Below are 18,015 nucleotides of genomic sequence, written 5' to 3' on the forward strand. Positions count from 1 at the left end.
GAGCCCGTGCTCTCACTTGGATGCAAGGAGGAAATGTGATTCAGCCAAGTGTCCAGGAAAAGGGAACAGATATGATGACCACCCAGCCTGTCTGTGCTGCAGGACAGCAAGAGTCCCGGGAAGACTTGATCTGGGCATTAGTCAGGCAATGCTTCATTGATAGATTGTGAAAAGAGCTGGTAGGCTGGCTGCTCTGAACCCCAGCTAACACTCCAACCAGGCCCAGTGGATGCTGTTCATGTGGCTATTCCTTTCTGACCAGGCCCATCAGGCACATTTTCAGCACCGCGTGCTAAAAAAACGTGGGAGTTGGGAATACCATTTGGGAATGAGCTGGTGATGGTGACAATTCCAATTCATTCAGCTCTGGGAATGCATCAGGAGATTGACATGGACAGTGGATGCTCAGCTTGCATTCCTTTAACCTTCATGGAGAATTAGCGAACCCTTTCTAGTAGGATCCACCCAGTGCAGATGGGAATCTCTTACCTTCCTTGCCTAAAAGTCTACTCCTGTAATCTGAGTCTCCTAACTCCAAGAACCAGTATTTCTCGTTACATCGCATTTTCTTTGTACCTCCTAGTACAAGTGACCTAGAATCTTACTACCTCCTCTGGCCCCTGAGATCGGATTACCCATTGTGGGTAACAGAAAAGTGGGGAAGACAGTCCATGGGGATATTCTGTATGAATGAAAAGAAAGATGAGAAAGTTCCAGGGATAAACTTTGCTAAATCTGACAAATTCTCTGACCCTCCAGCCGAGCGGCAAATGCTAATGAGGGAGATTTCCTAACACAGAATTAAAATAGGCCAGTCAACTCAGAGGAAGTGGCCTATAATCAACTTGAGAGGCCAGGCAGGGTTGCATGACTCCAATCCCAATTAGGGAGGCTAAGACAACTCCTGCTGGGATGTCAACCTTCCAGCTCACAAATAAGATGGCTCAAAGCCATTTTCCATTTCCTTTTCTCCTGGGCCAAGATTCTCTGGAGAAGACAGTGAAGAAAGGAGGATTTCCCTTGATAATGAGTCTCTGGAGGAATGGAAGGTAGAGAAAGAAAGAAAAAAACAATCCCAAGTATCCCAGGAAAAAATATTAGGAAGTGAGACTGGCCTTCCTCACTTTGGTTTCTCTGTGCCTTATCCCTCCTTGGGCTCCTACCAAATTCCTCTTCCTCTCTCTTCTGCAGGTTAGTCACTATTCTTGGATCCTTCATTTCCCTATAAATGTAAAGTGGTGATAATAACTGTCCCACTTGGGGATTAAGTGTCTGCAAAAATCTCACTTACCTCCTCCTTTGGGTCCCCATTGCCTTTGATTTATTCCTCAGCAGTCCTTTGTAATTTCATTGTTTACTGGTGATATCTGGAGACAGTGGCCTTCTGGGGATTTTCAGTGACTGTGACATATTTGTCTTGTTGTGCCCAGCAGTGAGTACAGGCCTGGGCTCGCTCGAAGTCACTCAGTGAGTTTGTTCAGTCGAGAGATGAACATGTAAATCAACAACTGAAGACATGAAGGACCACACACCTCTAAGTGTCATTGAGGGTTAGAATGTGTAGCTCTGTCCTTGAGCACCAGTTCCTTTTGCAAGAGGCAACTAGGGAGGACTTCGCACATTCCAGGGAGCCTGGTCTGTCTAGGGCAGGAATGGGCACTTTTCTCCCAGGAGGAGTGCTTCTGGGAGGCACCAGCAGGGCCTGGATTAAGTGGTGCATGCCCCTGCTCCCAAAAAGGAATTGAAAGTGCCCAGGGTTGGAATGTGTTTGACATGTTCCTGTAGTTTTTGGCTTGGGTTTTTGTCTAAAGCCTTCGGCCTTTGAAGAAAGGTGGTCATTGGACACTGCAGGACCCAGTGAGTTCTCTGATAGGGGCAGAAGTCTGCTCTGCGTCTGTACATACTTAGCAGAGGAACACTGGTGACTCTTGCTCAGCGAACACTCATTTGAAATCATCTGGTTCCACCAACTCAACTGGCCACTGTGAAATTATGTGGGTGAAGGTTACAAACAGGTTTTTTTTTTTTTTGCATTCCTTTTGAAAATCAGAGGCTAAATGTTGGCGTTTTATAATGGCCATCTTTAGAGGTGACTGGCATTTAAGAATCTTAGGAGTTGTTTGAATCCCTCCAGAGATCTGCTCTTTGGTGGTTTAGTTAGGATCATAACCTTGTGTAGCGGGGAGAACAGTGGTTTCTCAAAGGAGATGCCCACATCCTAATCCCTGGAACTTTTGAATGTTACAAGTCTTTATAAAAAGAGTATGGGCAAATGTAACTAAATTAAGGATCTTGAGATAGGGAGAACATCTTGGATTATCCGGAAACCCAATGATAAATATCCTTCTAAGAATGAGCCAGAGGGAGGTGAGACATAGATACACAGAGAAAGTGATGTGAAGACAAGCAGAGAACACAGTGATGTGATCATAAGCCAAGGGAGGCCAAAGATTGCCAGATGCCACCAGAAGCTGGAAGAGGCAAGGAATGGATTCTTCTCTGGAACCTTTGGTGGGAATGTGGCCCTGCCAACATCTTGAATTTTAGACTTCTGCTCTTAGAACTGTGAGAGAATCAATTTGTTGTCTTCTTTTTTTTTTTTTTAAGGATTTTTATTTATTCATTTGAGAGAAATAGAGCATGAGGAGGGGGAGGGGCAGAGGGAGATGCAGATTCCTCGCTGAGCCAGGAGCCTGATAAGGGGCTTGATCCCAGGACCCCAGGATCATGACCTGAGCTGAAGGCAGAAGTACAACCGACTGAGCCACCCAGGAGCCCCTAAATTTCTGTTGTCTTAAGCCACCAGTTTGTGTTCATGTGTACCAGCAGCCACAGGAAGCGAATACACCTCCACCAGAGATTGGCATTCTGGTCTGCCAAAGCATTCCCTTTCGAGCAACACAAATGGTGTCGAGGGCTTTTTTAGGTGTATTTATCAACTACAAAGGAGAAGGTAAAGGCATACCTGGGGCAGACCCAACTTGATTAGGAGTAGAGAGGTCCTCTGGAACCTCCGGAGGTAGTCCCCTGTGGTATACATGTAATGTTACAATTCTGTTTGCCAAATAAATCTGTCCCTGTTAAATTGTCAGGGGTGTTTCATTGGGCAGGAAGGAAAGATTTTCAGTCAAAGCCCGAGGGTTATAATTGTGGGCTGGGGGATAGGGAAATTTTGTAAACTATTTGAAATATCTGCCACCTGGGTGGCATGTTTACTCTGAGGAAGAAGGTGAACAAAGACAGTTTATCATATACATTCTAGCAGCTGTGTCTACCAAGAATCATTGAGGGTGACCATCTGTAGGTATAGTTATTTACATTAGTTGTTTATGGATAAAGCAGGATATTGAGTGGTTTCATTCTCTGGAGCACCCTATTGACCTAAATTGAGGGACTTTTTTTTTTTGGAAAAGAGACTGATCTTTTACCAGGGTGCCTTGTTTACAGTATCTACATGCATCCTTGTTAATAAAGGTTGTCATTTGGGAAGTCTATCTTCTAACTGTTTGATCTTCAGAGATGTAACAGATTGTCCAGAGAAGCAGAACCAATAGGGGATAAATGTATCTGAAAAAAAAAAATATATATATATATATACAAAACTTTTAATGTTTATTTTAAGGAACTGACTCACTCAGTTGTGTGGGTTGGTAAGTCCAAAATCTCTAGTGCAGGCTATAAATCAGGTGAGAGTTGAAGTTGCAATCCAACTCTGAAATCTGGAGCACTGGCCAGCAGGCTGGCAACCCAGGTAGGGTTTCGATGTTACAGTCTTGAGGCAGAATTTCTTCTTCTTTGGGAAACCTCAGTTTGTGCTCTTCAGGCCTTCTGCTGATTGGATGAAGCCCACCCACATTATGGAGGGTAATCTCCTTTATTTAAAGTGAACTGCTTGTTGATGTCTATTACATCTACAAAATACCTACGCTCACACGTCTAGATTAGTGTGTGAAACACAAACGGCAACACAAATAATGGCACCAGAGCCTAGCTTTTCTTCTTTTCCATGATTGAGTTGTGACCCAATGGATTTTTATCAAAAAAATTTCAGATATGGTTTTTAGGGGATCTTGTTCTACTTTTGGGGCCTGGTCTGGATCCTCAGGTTCACTGTGGTTAGGGAGATCCAGGCCAGTTTAATTAGAACCTGTCATCCAAGACTAACCAATGTGTGTAAAATTGGTAATATCTCAGGTAACCCTGGCTTACACACACCTAAACATATTCTCAATTCTTTTCTGAATAGTTGCTGGTCTTCTCTGGGTTTAGGAAATCTTTAATTATACTTATTAATTCAGTTCTGGTTAATTAATGACTGGTTATTATTCAGTTCTGGTTAGTTAATTAATTAGTTAATTCTACATTTGTCAGCATCCTTGGCCCATGGATGGGCCACCTTTAGAGGTAACTGGCATTTAAGGACCTTAGGAGTTGTTGAAGAAAGGATAGGGAGGAGGAGGTTGGAGTCACTAGCGGTGTGGAGGGGGGAGCAGTGGATGGGTAAGAGGGGGAGAGGCAGGGCTGCATCCAGGGCAGTAACTGGAGGACAAGGAGGGGGAAGATGAAGGGCAATGAGTCTAGTTTGATGTTACTTAAGTTTTCAAATTGCTCATTAGCTTTGGCCAAAGGATCTTTCAGTGAAGCGATTTTTAAATCAGAATTTCCTTTGGGGACCTTTGCACGCTGATCCAAATATCTTTCTTATTTCTTTTGTTTTCAAAGTATCTCTCAAATGAACAATTGTGTTCAAGTCACTTGTTTCCTGGAGTGGCTACTGAAGGTCCAAATGATTCTTGGTGAAGTTAGGTTATTTAGAAAGACAGGTATGAGAATTTGGATTCTAATGAGAATAATCTGTTGAAGGCAGGAGTTTTTCCTGGAGGAGGAGGGGACTTGGATGACTCATGAAAGCTGGCAATGGTCTGTAGAAAGGTGGTGCATTGACACCTGTGTCTTAGGACCTCGGCTTGACAGTTGGCTGTCTTCCAATGTAGGCCTGACAATTGGCAACTCCCTATGGAAAACCAGAGAAAAGATGCTCTCCAGGCAAGGTGTTGAGATGAAAGAAGATCTTCCCTCAGCTTTATTGGTGATCCACAGCAGTTCATCTGAATGGATTCCGATGCAGTGAGCACCACAAACCACTCTAGGAGGCTGGCTTGACCTGTAGGTCTACAGGGGGGCTCTGCCTGTAGGGGGCCCTGTGATTCTCCATCTTGTGGCCAATAATTTTGACAAAAGGGCACTAAATGGAAACACAAAAGACAGCAACAGAGATAAAGGGGAATGGCCTAGTTCCACCAAGGATTCAAACAAAGGAGACCCGGGATCCCTGGGTGGCGCAGTGGTTTGGCGCTTGCCTTTGGCCCAGGGCGCGATCCTGGAGACCCGGGATCGAATCCCACATCAGGCTCCCCGTGCATGGAGCCTGTTTCTCCCTCCGCCTATGTCTCTGCCTCTCTCTCTGTCTCTCTGTCTCTCTGTGACTATCATAAATAAATAAAAATTAAAAAAAAATAGTTTCAAACAAAGGAGACCCACTAAACCAATAATAAGTGGCCAAGGACTCAATGCAAAGGGAGGGAGTTCAGACCAAGCACTGATTTACTACACTGGTGTAGATCTGACAAGTTGCGAGTAGCAAGGCACAAAGGGTTCATATGAGGTCTGCGTAGAACACACCTGGCCGAAGGCTGGGGTCAGCAGCCATGGGTCACAGTGCAAACTCTATCTTGTTGGGACCTTTAGGAAAACTGTGGACATAAACAAAGACCTTCTAGATGAGAACAAACAGAAGCAGTTCATCCAGAGCCTATTATAGCAAGGGAGTCAGCCACCATTACTTGCATTGGTCAGGGACTTAAAGGCAGGCAGGGACTGGGAAAGTGTTCTAGCAAAAAGACAAAGGAAGGTTTCAGGTGTGCTGTGATTGGAGGTGGTTGGCACAGGGACACTGGAGGGAACGCAACTAGAAGAAGAGCATCTTATGTGATTGGTGGGGGTGCATCTTTGCCTTCTTTTGGTGGTGCCTGGGTTGGAAGCAGGTGTATAAATTCAAGAAGCTGGAAGTCATTGAACAATTCCTGACCATTCCAGGCCAATTGCTGTGAGCATCTGACTTCCCCAGGGGGGTTGCTGCAGACCATGGGTAAAAGTTCTATTGTCATGTATGGTCTGGCCAATGTCCATTTGTATATTCAGATTCTCAGGAGATATTGGTGTCTCGCCTCAGCAAGTTCACAGTATGGGTAAGGAAATAGGATGTACGTTGAAGGACAGGACTATGTGTTTGGAATTGGGGGCGGGGGAGGGGGGACCCTTCTGAGGCCAGGCTGAGGGATCAGGCTGTGGGCATGCTGGAGGTCAGGCTGTGGGTGGAGTGCGGGTTAGGCTGTACTCAGGGAAGGGGTTGGTGGGCAGGTGGCTGGTCAGGGCAGGCCGATGGGGTTGGTCAGTGGTTTTCTTCTGAGAGTATGTTACCGGTGTAGGGCTGACCCAGGGATACTGGCCTTACCTCTGACCCTGATTTAAGCTCTTCCAACTTTCTAAACATCTCCTTTGACATTAAGAGACCATCCCCAGCTGTACCTGGTACCTTTGGGGGGAATACTTTTAGGTACATTCTAAGGTTGGGGAGGAAGTAAAATGGTTTTGATAATAGAGGGCAGGGTTAAATTACAGCCTGCCATCTCTCCCTGCTGTGAGGGAAATGTATCATCACACCTGCACACAAAGATGCTTTCACAGTCACATCCCTTGACAAGCCAGAACTGCCCCTGTGCCATTGTGTTAAGAATCAAGATTCTGTGATGCCACAGGCTTCCTAGGTTGGTAGGTGTGAGGAGATGGTGGGAATTATAGGGGCTTTGTTCCTTTCATTGTGCAATTTAACACATTTCCTTCCGCCTTGAAAGTTTGACTCTAGGAGTAGCTGTAATTCGTAATCTCCAGTTATTGCTAATCAAGGGTGACTGAATGGAGGCCACAAGATTCAGCCAACAAAACCTCACTTACTGTCTTGCCACAGTGCCTGAAGAGTCACATCTTTGCTCCACTCTTGGGTTGATCATGCCTTCCATTTCCCCATTCACTCACAAATATTTATTACAAGTGTACACTATACATGAAGCACTTTGTTGGGCATGGGGGTAAAAGGTTGAGTAAGATACAGCCTTGACTTCCTTGGATACCATAGTTTATTGTGGTAGACAGGTGGTAAAACACAACAGTGCAATGAGTCTAGTGTAATGAAGAACACACACAGGGCACTGTGACAGGACCATGTGGGGCACTGGGCAACACAGGTGGAGTGGTGAGGTCAAACGTCTCTGAATGTCATTTCAACTGAGACTGGATTTTTAGAAATACCAAGTTTGTGAAGAACAGACGAATGCACTTCAGGTAGAAGTAAAGCATGTAGAAAATTCTCAGGCTAGGGCAATTTTGGCATTCCTGCCACCAAATGAAGATTGGCGATCTTAGAGCACAGAGAATGAGGATTGAGGGCATGAGTTGCAGTTGGAGAGGAAGCTAGGGGCCAGAGAGAGATGCAGAAAGGTGTCTACATTTAATTCTAATGGAATATTTGAATCAATGGGATACTTTCATATTAAAGCATAACACATGGAGAAATGCATAAATCATAGGTAAATATCTTGATGAATTTTCATGAAATAAACATACCTGTGTAACCATCACTCAGATGAGGAAACAGTATGTTACCCCTGCTCCTTTCCAGGCAGGTGGCATCTGGACCTTCTCAACTGCCTGGTCTTGTGTGGCCTCTTGGTCAGGAGTGCCTGCAGGATTGTTACTGTTCCTTAGGGTCCTCCCTTGGGCTGATGGTTCGTGGTTGCCTCTTTTACTAGACTTGAGGCTGCCTGTGGGCAGGCGCATATCTATTCCATTCACCCTTGGGTTCCCACTCTGGGATTGCCATTTGTCACGACTGACCCACTGACCATCTGAGGTAGAGGCTACTCTTTTAACTGTGAAACCCCACCCCCCTTGTCATAGGTGGCCTCTCCCTATTCCCCCACACTGACTCTCCCCCATTCTGGGCAATGGCTCATCTACTTTTTTTTTTTTTAAGGATTTGTTTATTTTAGAGAGTGAGAGGGTGACTAGGGGAGAGGAGTAGAGGGAGAGTGAAAGAGAGAGAGAGAGAGAGAGAGAGAGAGAATCCTCAAGGAGACTCCCTGTTGAACACAGAGCCCACTGTGGGGCTCGATCCCAGGACCCCGAGATCATGACCTGAGCCAAAGTCACGAGTCAGATGGTTAACTGATCAGCCACCCGGGTGCCCCTCATCTACTTTTTATCTCTATAGATTTTTGCCTGTTCTGAACATTTCATTAAAATGGAATCATGGGATTGGCTTCTTTCACTTAACATAATATTTTAAAGATTCATTTGTGTTTTGATGTGTTTCAGTACTTCACTCCTTTTGTGTCTGAACATTATTTCACTCCATTTAAAGACACTGATTTAAAGTCTTTTCTGATAAGTTCATCATCTGGGTTTCCCCCAGGGTAGTTGCTATTGATTGCCTTTTTTTCTGTCTGTGGGTCCGTTTTTCATATTTCTTGACATGTCTCATAGTTTTTTTTTGTTGTTGTTGAAAGCTAGACATCTAAAATAATACAACGTGGCAGGTCTGAAAATTGCATTCTACCTCCCACCCGCAGTGTTAGTGTTTGTCCCTATTCGTTGTAGGTGCTGTTGTTTGTTTAGTAACCTTTCTGAACTAATTCAAGAGAGTCTGTATTCTTTGTCATGTGTGGCTGCTGAAGTCTCTGTGGATAGGTTAGTGGACAGACTGGACAGAGCATTTTAAAGGCCTGGAAACAGTGAATTCTGTGGTCTTTGCCAAGGAGCTCTGGATGCATATTGGGGCTCACTTTCAACGCTCAGCTAGACCCTTGACACCCCTTCTTTAGCCTTCACTAGATTCTTAAAGTCAGTCAGAGGCAAGAGCTTGGGGCTTCCTCAGAACTTTCCCGAGCCTGTGCACAGCCTTATACATGCATGTGATCTTCCAGACCTCCAGGAATATATCAGAGATTTTCGAAGTACCTATGGATATCTCATTCCCAGCTTTTCAAGTTTTTTGGTTAGCCTAAAACGTTTGTTCCAACTGTTATCCACCACCCTACATAGTGTTGAAGTTAAACATTTGCTTTTATTTGTTTTCAGTGTCCCCCCAGGGGAAGAAAAGCTTTTCACTAGGAAAGCACCCAGTCAAGTCAAATACAGCTAGCCTTGTAAGTGGGATTTTCCAAAATTAACCAGACAGGTCAAATAATGATAATTCTTTGGGACTGTGGCTTTGAAAGGGCTCCAGCCTTGTTCTGTTCCTTCTGGTGGCTGCCAGGCTGCTACTTTTCACTGCAAGTGTGGGCTGTTGTTTTTTGAGACTACTTTGGAGGTGTGGAGTGGGGGATGGGATGAAGGCAAGTTATAAGGCCACATAGATCACTGTTCCTAATGAGATTCAGCCAGTTTTCTTTGAATAAATGCTCTGTTAATAATACACTCAGGTTAATTTGCAGAGTTCTGAAAAAGTTGATTCTTATGATTTTTGCTTTTATAGGGGAGAGAATTTTCAGAGATCCTTCCTCTGCCATTTTTGCTGGTGTTACCTCCTCGTGATATTGTGTAACATGTTCATCTAGGCATTTTTAGATTTTCTTTTTCTGTGTTTCTGTTTTCTGTGCTTTTCTTTCTTTTTTTTTTCTTTAGCAAGTGTACTTTATAGGTTGTGTTAGATACTTCACAGGTTGTGTTGTATACTTCCTATTGCATCACATTGGGGATTATGTAATATCCAGTTGTCACATTCTTGGGATGTTAAGAATAAACTCTGGGTTCAGGAGCTGTCAGCCTGGTCTGTCTGTTACAAAGTTTTCCCCAAAACTTCACTTGAAGATTTGTGTTGTCATTTGTTGTCTAGATTTGTTATTTCTTCTGGGGCTATGAAATTGTGATTTTTAAAATTTGTCATTCCTTCTGCATTTATGAGCTATGATCTCTTTATGAAGAAGAACTGTCATCAGTTATTTGGTTATTCTGAAATATGATTTACTAGAAGGATAGAAACTTGATTCTTTTGCTTTTGTATTTTTATTGTGATATTTACAGATAACATAAACCTTTTTGAACCTAACACAAAATTTACCATCATAACCATTTTAAATGTATAGCTCAGGAGTGTTAGTATGTTGACATTGTTGTTAAACAGAGATCCAGAACTTTTTTCATCTTGCAAGTCTGAAACTCTATACTTACTAGATAACAACTACTTATTCCCTCTCCTTCCCAGGCCCTGGTAACCACCATTCTACTTTTTATGAATTGACTTCTTTAGATACCTATTATAAGAGGAATCATCCTGTATTTGTTTTTTTATGACTGTCTCATTTCACTTAACAGAATGTCCTCATTTCACTTAACAAAATGTCCTCAAGGTTCACCCATGTTCTAGCATGTGACAGGATTTCCTTCTGTTTTTAAAACATTTTTAAAGATTTTATTTATTTAATTGAGAGGGAGAGAGAGGACCAGAACACGGGTGCCGGGGAGAGGGGCGGAGTTTGAAGGAGAAGCACACTCTCCACTGAGCAGGGAGCTGGACACAGGGCTTGATTCCAGGACCCTAGGATCATGACCTCAGATGACGGCAGCAGCGTAACAGACTGAGCCACCCAGGTGCCCCTCTTTTTTAAAGTTGAAGAATATTTCATTGTATGGATATACCACATTTTGTTTATCCACTTATCTGTTGACAGATAACTGGGTTGTTTCTGTCTCTTAGCTGTTATGAATAATGCTGCTACAAACATGGGTGTGCAAATATCTCTTCAAGATCCTGCCTTCAATCCTTTTGGAAATATGGCCAGAAGTGAGGTTGCTGGATCATATGGTAGTTCTACTTTTAATTCTTTGAGAAATTCCCATACCATTTTCCATAGAGGCTGCACCATTTTGCAATTCAACCAATAGTGTGCAATGGCTCCCATCATTCTACATCCTCACCAACACTTGTTATTTTCTTTCTTTTAAATAGTAGCCATCCTTTTTTTAATTTTTAAGATTTTATTTATTTATTCATGAGAGACACACAGAGATAGGCAGAGACATAGACAGAGGGAGAAGCAGGCTCCCTGTGGGGAGCCGGATGTAGAACTCGATCCCAGGACTCTGGGATCACAACCTGAACCAAAGGGAGACACTCAACCACTGAGCCACCCAGGTGCTCCAATAGTAGCCATCCTAATGGGTGTAATGTGATTATGTCACTGTGGTTTTGATTTGCATTTCTCTTATGATTAGTGATGCTGATCATTTTTTCATATGCTTATTGGCCATACAGAGTTTTTACTTAACTTTGAGTTTATATTTGTAGCTCTTATATCATATGCTAAAAATCAGTTTGATTCCTTATAACCTTATCAAAATTATTTGTTTTATTTCAATATGTATATGTATGTGTGTGTATATGTAGATGTGTGTACATTTCAAACTAACAATACTGACTATGGTAGGCAGAATAATACACCCCCTACTACCCAAAGATGTCTGTGTCCCAATCTCTAGAAACGGAATTTGTTATGTTTCATGGTAAGGGGAAATTAAGGTTGCAGGTGGAATTAAGTTCACTAATCAGGTGACCTTAACAAGGAGAGTATTTTGGGTTATCCAGGTGGACGGAAAGTAGTCACAAGAGTCCTTAAATGATGTGGAGGGAGGCAGAAGAGTCCAAACCAGAAAGAGAGAGCTCATGAGAAAGATTAGACTGGCCAGGTCTAGCATTGAAGATGGAAGTGGGCCATGAGTCAAGGAATGTGGGAAGCATCTAGAAGGTGGAAAATACAAGAGAATAGGTTTCCCCTAGAACCTCCAGAAAGGAAAGAAGCCCTGCCAACACCTTGATTTTAAGCCAATGAGACTCATTTCAGACTTCTATCCTCCAGATCTGTAAGATAATAAATTTGCACTGTTTTAGGCCATGGTAATTTATTATAGCAGCACTAGAAAGCTCATACAGATTCTGGGGCCTGGACGCATGGTGCTGCTGAAATGAATAACCTAAAAATGTGGATGCGGCTTTGCAACTGGGCAATGGCTGGAAGCTGGGAGAATTTTTGGAGCATGATAAGGAAAAAAAAAACTAGATTTCCTTGAATAGATTGTTAATAGAAATATGGATGTGAATGAGACTGTTAGTGCTGACTCAGAAGGAAGTGAGAAGCAATGTAATTGCCTTAGAGGGTACATCGTGAGCAGTTCGTCGATAGAAACATGGATATTAAAAGAGCTGTCGGCAAGGCTTGGATGGAAATGAGAAACACGTTCTTGGTAGCCGATGGAAAGGGAATCAGCTGAAAGTACGCTGAATTGGGTTGTGCAGTTATGTGGAAAGCAAAACTTGTATGACGAATTTAGATATTTAGGTGAGATTTCTAAGCAAGGGGTTCAACAGGAGGCCTGGTTTCTTCTTGCTTTTTATGGTGAGATGTAAGAGGAAAGAGCCAGGTTGAGAAAGGATTGTTAAGCAAAAAGGAACCAGAGCTTGATAATTTGGGAAGTTTTCAGTTTCTCCAGATTGCAAAAGAAGCTAAAATTAGAAGATTCACTGTCAGGAAACACACTCTGGAGAGAAATTGAAGTGTGTGGATGGACAGCCTTTTGTTAGTGCCTGGGAGGGATCACTGTTGAGACTATTCAGTCATGAGGAGGGCTCCTTGCAGGTGTGTGACGCATGGGCCCCTCAGTTGCTTCAGCAGAAGCCAGGAATAGAGATGGGATTATCCAGGAAATTTCAGTAGGGGAGCCTCTTTTCTATTGGAGCAAATCCCTGAGGTAGACCCAGGAGATCCACAAGGTTCTTGCAAATTTATGCCAGCAGAAACACCACCAGCTTAGACTGAAAGGTACAGAGAAAGGACAAAATGAAAGAAAGTTGCTAGACCCCCCCCCTCCAAAATTCTACAGGCAAAACCCAAGCTGATAAAACCACTGGACTGCAAACATGTGCTATTTTTTGTAAAAGAAATAAAAGATGACTCCAAGGGGTCATCTAACCCCCCGGAAAGGGTTAGTCCCAGACCATGGAACCAAATGGATTACTTCTGGCTGGATTTTGAAATTGCCTGAGACAGGTGACTTTTTTTCCCTTCCATTTTCTTCTCCTTTGAACCAAATGTCTATAATTGTTATTTTATGTCTGTCCCTGCATTATACTTTAGGAGCAGATAACTTGCTTCTTGAATTTCATAGGTTCACAGATGGAGGAGAGGAATTGTGTCCAGATGTACAAGTACAAGATGAGAAATTTGTGTTGTGTTAAACTACTAAATTTGTGGTGATTTGTTATAGCAGTAATAGGAAACAAATACTCCAACTTTACTGCCAACAATGAGACTGCTGTGCACAGTTTAAGATTTCTTTGTTGTTCATTTTGCCTTTAAAATATCGCTCACTAGGGACACATGGTCAAAATACTATGTTTCTAAGTCACTTGAAATATTTATCTTCTGTATGATTATTCCACCAACCTTATATACGGTAAAGTCATTTGTTTAAACTTCTTTTTTATTTTTAGAAGTGCTTTTCTTTCTTTTTGAATTAACTTAGTTTTTAAAAAAGTTTTATTTATTTATTTGAGAGAGAGAGAGAATCTCAAGCAGACCCCCTGCTGAGCTCAGAGCCCAACACAGGGCTTGATCCCACCACCCCAACATCATGACCTGAGATGAAATCAAGAGTTGGATGCTTAACTGACTGAGCCACCCAGGTGCTCCCTGCTTTTTAAAAATTATATGAAACATTGATATGATTCCAAAATTCCATTCCATCTCCCAAGTTCTTTCTTTTCCCTTATTGTTAACTGTTTAAAAAATTAGTTTTTGGAGTATCTTCTGTTATGGATAGAATGTTTGGTTGCTCCAAAATTCATATGTATGTATTATATGGATATAATGTGATGGTATTTGGAGATGGGCCTTTAGGAGATAATTAGGTCATGAAGTAGAGCTCTGATGGTGAGATTAGTGCCCTTATAAGGAGAAATGGTAGAGGTCTTGCTTCCTGTCTCTCTCCTCCATGTGAGGACATAGCAAGAAGGCAGCTGTCTATAAGCCAGGAAGTGGGCTTTTTCTAGATGCAGGCTCTACCAGCACCTTGATTTTGGACTTTCCAGCCTCCAGAACTGTAAGGAATAAATGCTTGTCCCAGTGAATTATGTTTTTGTTAGAAGAACCTGAACTAACATACCTTCTTTTTGTATAAAAATGCACACACACTACTACTACTACTACCACCACTGTGATATTTTCTTTCCTTTCTTATACACACACAGCAAATGATACACATTATCTTGTACTTGGCTTCTTTTTTTTTAATGTAAGATACTTCAGAGATCGCTTTTTAATTGTATATGCAGATCTTCCTTGTTGATTTTGCTGTGACATAGTACCCTATTATATAGCTGAACTGTAATTAGTTTAACCACATTCCTGTTGTTGGATATTTAGATTGTTTCTGGCCTTCCACTATTACAAATAATGCTTTATGACTAGCTTTATTCCTATATCTTGTCATATTTTTGCTAGCACAGCTTGGGATAGATTCCTAGAAGTGAGATAGCTGCATCAAAAGTAAATGCATATGTGAGTTTTTCTGGGTATTGTCAGTGAAAGAGATTTAAAAAGAATAGAGAGTTATCAGAAATTATTTATGTGATGCCCAAGTCCAGAGTGTGATGTTAGAAATAGTTGGCTGAAGAAGAATAAAGGAGAGGAAGTATCACAGTTAAGAAAAAGATTTTGAGTGGGGATATACATGTGGATGTTAAAAATCACAAGAACTGGAAATGAATGTTGTCATTAGGTGTTATGATTATTAACAGATGAGAGGAGTGACTAGGAGGTGGATGGATGGGACCAATGAGGAGCAGGAAAGGGTGACAAAACCATATGGCCCAGAGTCTCAAAGGATCTGGAGTTTCAACTAGCTATAGGGGACATCAGTATCAAGAGGCAAAGAGTCAGTTCGGGCTACAATAACAAGTTACCATAGACTGAGTGTCTTAAACAATAAACATTTATTTATCACATTTCTGGAGGCTGGGAAGTCTAAGATCAAGGTGCCAATAGATCTGTCTGCTGAGAGACCCCTTCCTGATTTGCAGATGGCCATCTTCTTGTTGTATCCTCCTATTAGAAAGCAGAGGTGGGGAGGGGAAGAAGTTGTCTCTTGTTTTTTCTTATAAGGGCACTAATACCATTCATGTGGGCTCTACCTTTGACATAATTACCACCTCCTAATGCCATCCCATTGGGAATTGGGATTCTAACATAAGAATTTGGGGGCAGGCCGCACAAACATTCAGTCCATAGCAATTACCCCAGCCTGAGATGCTGGGGATGTGAGAGATGAAGCAGGGAACCACTAGAAAGGGCCTCACAAAAAGAGTGTTCTTGGGGGTTGCTAGATTTGATAAGCAGGAGGGGAGTGGAATGCCCTGAGAGGAGTTTCACAGTGCTTCTCATGGAGGGGAGGGACACACTGGATGTGTCTGGAAGGGCAGGGAGAGGTGGTTGTTTGCATTACCAAAAAGGAGGCACAAGAAATTGTTGAACTGGGGATTTGGGAGCTGATGGAAGGCTGATGGTAAGGGATATGATGAAGAATGTGTGCTATAGAGACATAGTTAGCTGCTTACTCAACATCCATCCCTCACTGTACCTCCCCTCTATTTCTCCTTCCTTTGTAGTGGTTTAGCTATCTATCTTCAAGCCTTGTGCTTGTCCCTTCCCTAGTCTTTTTTTTTTTTAAGATTTTATTTATTTATTCATGAAAGAGACACAGAGAGAGAAAGGCAGAGACGTAGGCAGAGGGAGAAGCAGGCTCCAGGCAGGGAGCCTGATGTCGAACTCGATCCTGAGACCACGGATCATGCCCTGAGCCAGGGGCAGGTGCTCAACTGCTGAGCCACCCAGGCGTCCCCCCTTCCCTAGTCTTAAGGAGTGGGTCCTAATTGGTTAAAGCCATCCTGGAAATCCTCTTTTTATATCCAATGTTTGGTTTAGGCATTGGCAAGTGATGAAATTCTGTTCAATGGGAGCAAGAGACTGTCTTTTGGAATCTCCTGGAAGTGAGTTTCTAATTCTTCATAAAAGACACAAGGAAAAGATAAGCACTCTTATGCTTCCAGATGTTATTTTTCCTGGTAAAATGCTTGGAAATCCTGCAGCCATCTTGGGACCATGAAGACTCAGATTAGCAAGATGATATGCTGGGGTTGGTACAACAAAAGGATGAAAGGAATCTGGATCCTTGATGACTGTGTGAGCTGCTCAATCAACTACTCTGGAAGCTGCCATATTGGAAACTATTAGTTTCCTCATATGCTACTGTTAGTTGGGCTCTATCTTTTTATCTTCTTTTTTTGCACCCATTGATGCCAAAATGTCATAACGGATAACATGATGCTTGAAGAGGTTGGGAAATGTATTTATTTATCAAGACATATTACTCTTCCCAACAGTATAGGGATTTGTCTTTAAGAACATACTAAGAGGTAGATATGTAGATAGGGATGTGTGTGTGTGTAGGTGTATAGATTATTTCTCAAAGGATTCTGTGAAACAGATAGTAGTGCTTACCTTGTGGAGAGAAATGCCTCAGGGGCAAGGTTGGAAGGGAGATCTACTTTTCATGGTTTGCTTTTTCCCTTTTAAATTTTGCATCCTATGTGTGCATTATCTGTTCAAGCAAGACAAAAACTCAATTGGCATAAAATATACATTGAAAGTAGCGAAGAACCTAAATGACATCGCAGAAAATAAAATTAGTGATGGATCAGGTAAACTTAAGATAATTTAGAGTGCCATGCAACAGGTCAAGAGATGAAATTTATGAGAGAGAAGATGACAATTCTGACGAGAAAGAAGATGACAATTCTGAAGAGAAATCATAGAGCCCATCACGAAAATGGAACAGAAGCAAGAATTAAAGGCATAAAAGGATGTTTTTCTGAGATCATAAATGATGAAGATAAAAAAAGCTGAATTGTACAACCCTAAATAATAAGGTACAAATATACAAGAGAAAATATTTTTCATGTGGTAGTAGAAAAAAAAGTGTGAGAATTTTGCTAGGTCATCTATCTCCTCATTTCTTTCATTATTATTAAGAATTGTGATTAGACAATATCACCAAGTCCAGTAAAATATAACTAGACCGAATATAGGTGTGTCTTTATTTAACCCACAGAGATACTTTCAGAAGTGTTAAATATTTTTACTGAAATGTATATGTATATATTTCATGTAAATATTTTCATATTTGAAATATATTGAATATATTGCATATATTTTCATATATTGCATTCAAATATTTTTTTTAAAAGATTTTATTTATTTATTCATGAGAGACACAGAGAGAGAGAGAGGGAGGCAGAGACACAGGCAGAGGGAGAAGCAGGCTCCATGCAGGGAGCTTGACGTGGGACTCGATCCCGGGTCTCCAGGATCACACCCTGGGCTGAAGGCGGTGCTAAACCGCTGAGCCACCTGGGCTGCCCTTTTTTTTTTTTAAATATATATTTTTATTATTATTATTATTTATTTATGATAGTCACAGAGAGAGAGAGAGAGGCAGAGACACAGGCAGAGGGAGAAGCAGGCTCCATGCACCGGGAGCCCAATGTAGGATTCGATCCCGGGTCTCCAGGATCGCGCCCTGGGCCAAAGGCACGCGCCGAACCACTGCGCCACCCAGGGATCCCAAATATTTTCAATATTTTCAAAATAACATGTAGTTTTCTGAGAAGAAAAGAAAAGGAGGCTGGAGAATCTCAGGGACCAGGGTATGGGATATAAAATGAAATATTCTAATTATTGAATAATTTTCTTACAGATAGGTAGTTACAGAAAATAATTTCCATAAAAATTTAAATAAACTGAGAAAATTACGGTGAAAGAAAAGAGCTGAACTGTGTTTCTTTTTTTT

The sequence above is a fragment of the Vulpes vulpes genome, chromosome 14, assembly GCF_048418805.1.
Source record: "Vulpes vulpes isolate BD-2025 chromosome 14, VulVul3, whole genome shotgun sequence".
Classification (NCBI taxonomy): Eukaryota; Metazoa; Chordata; class Mammalia; order Carnivora; family Canidae; genus Vulpes; species Vulpes vulpes.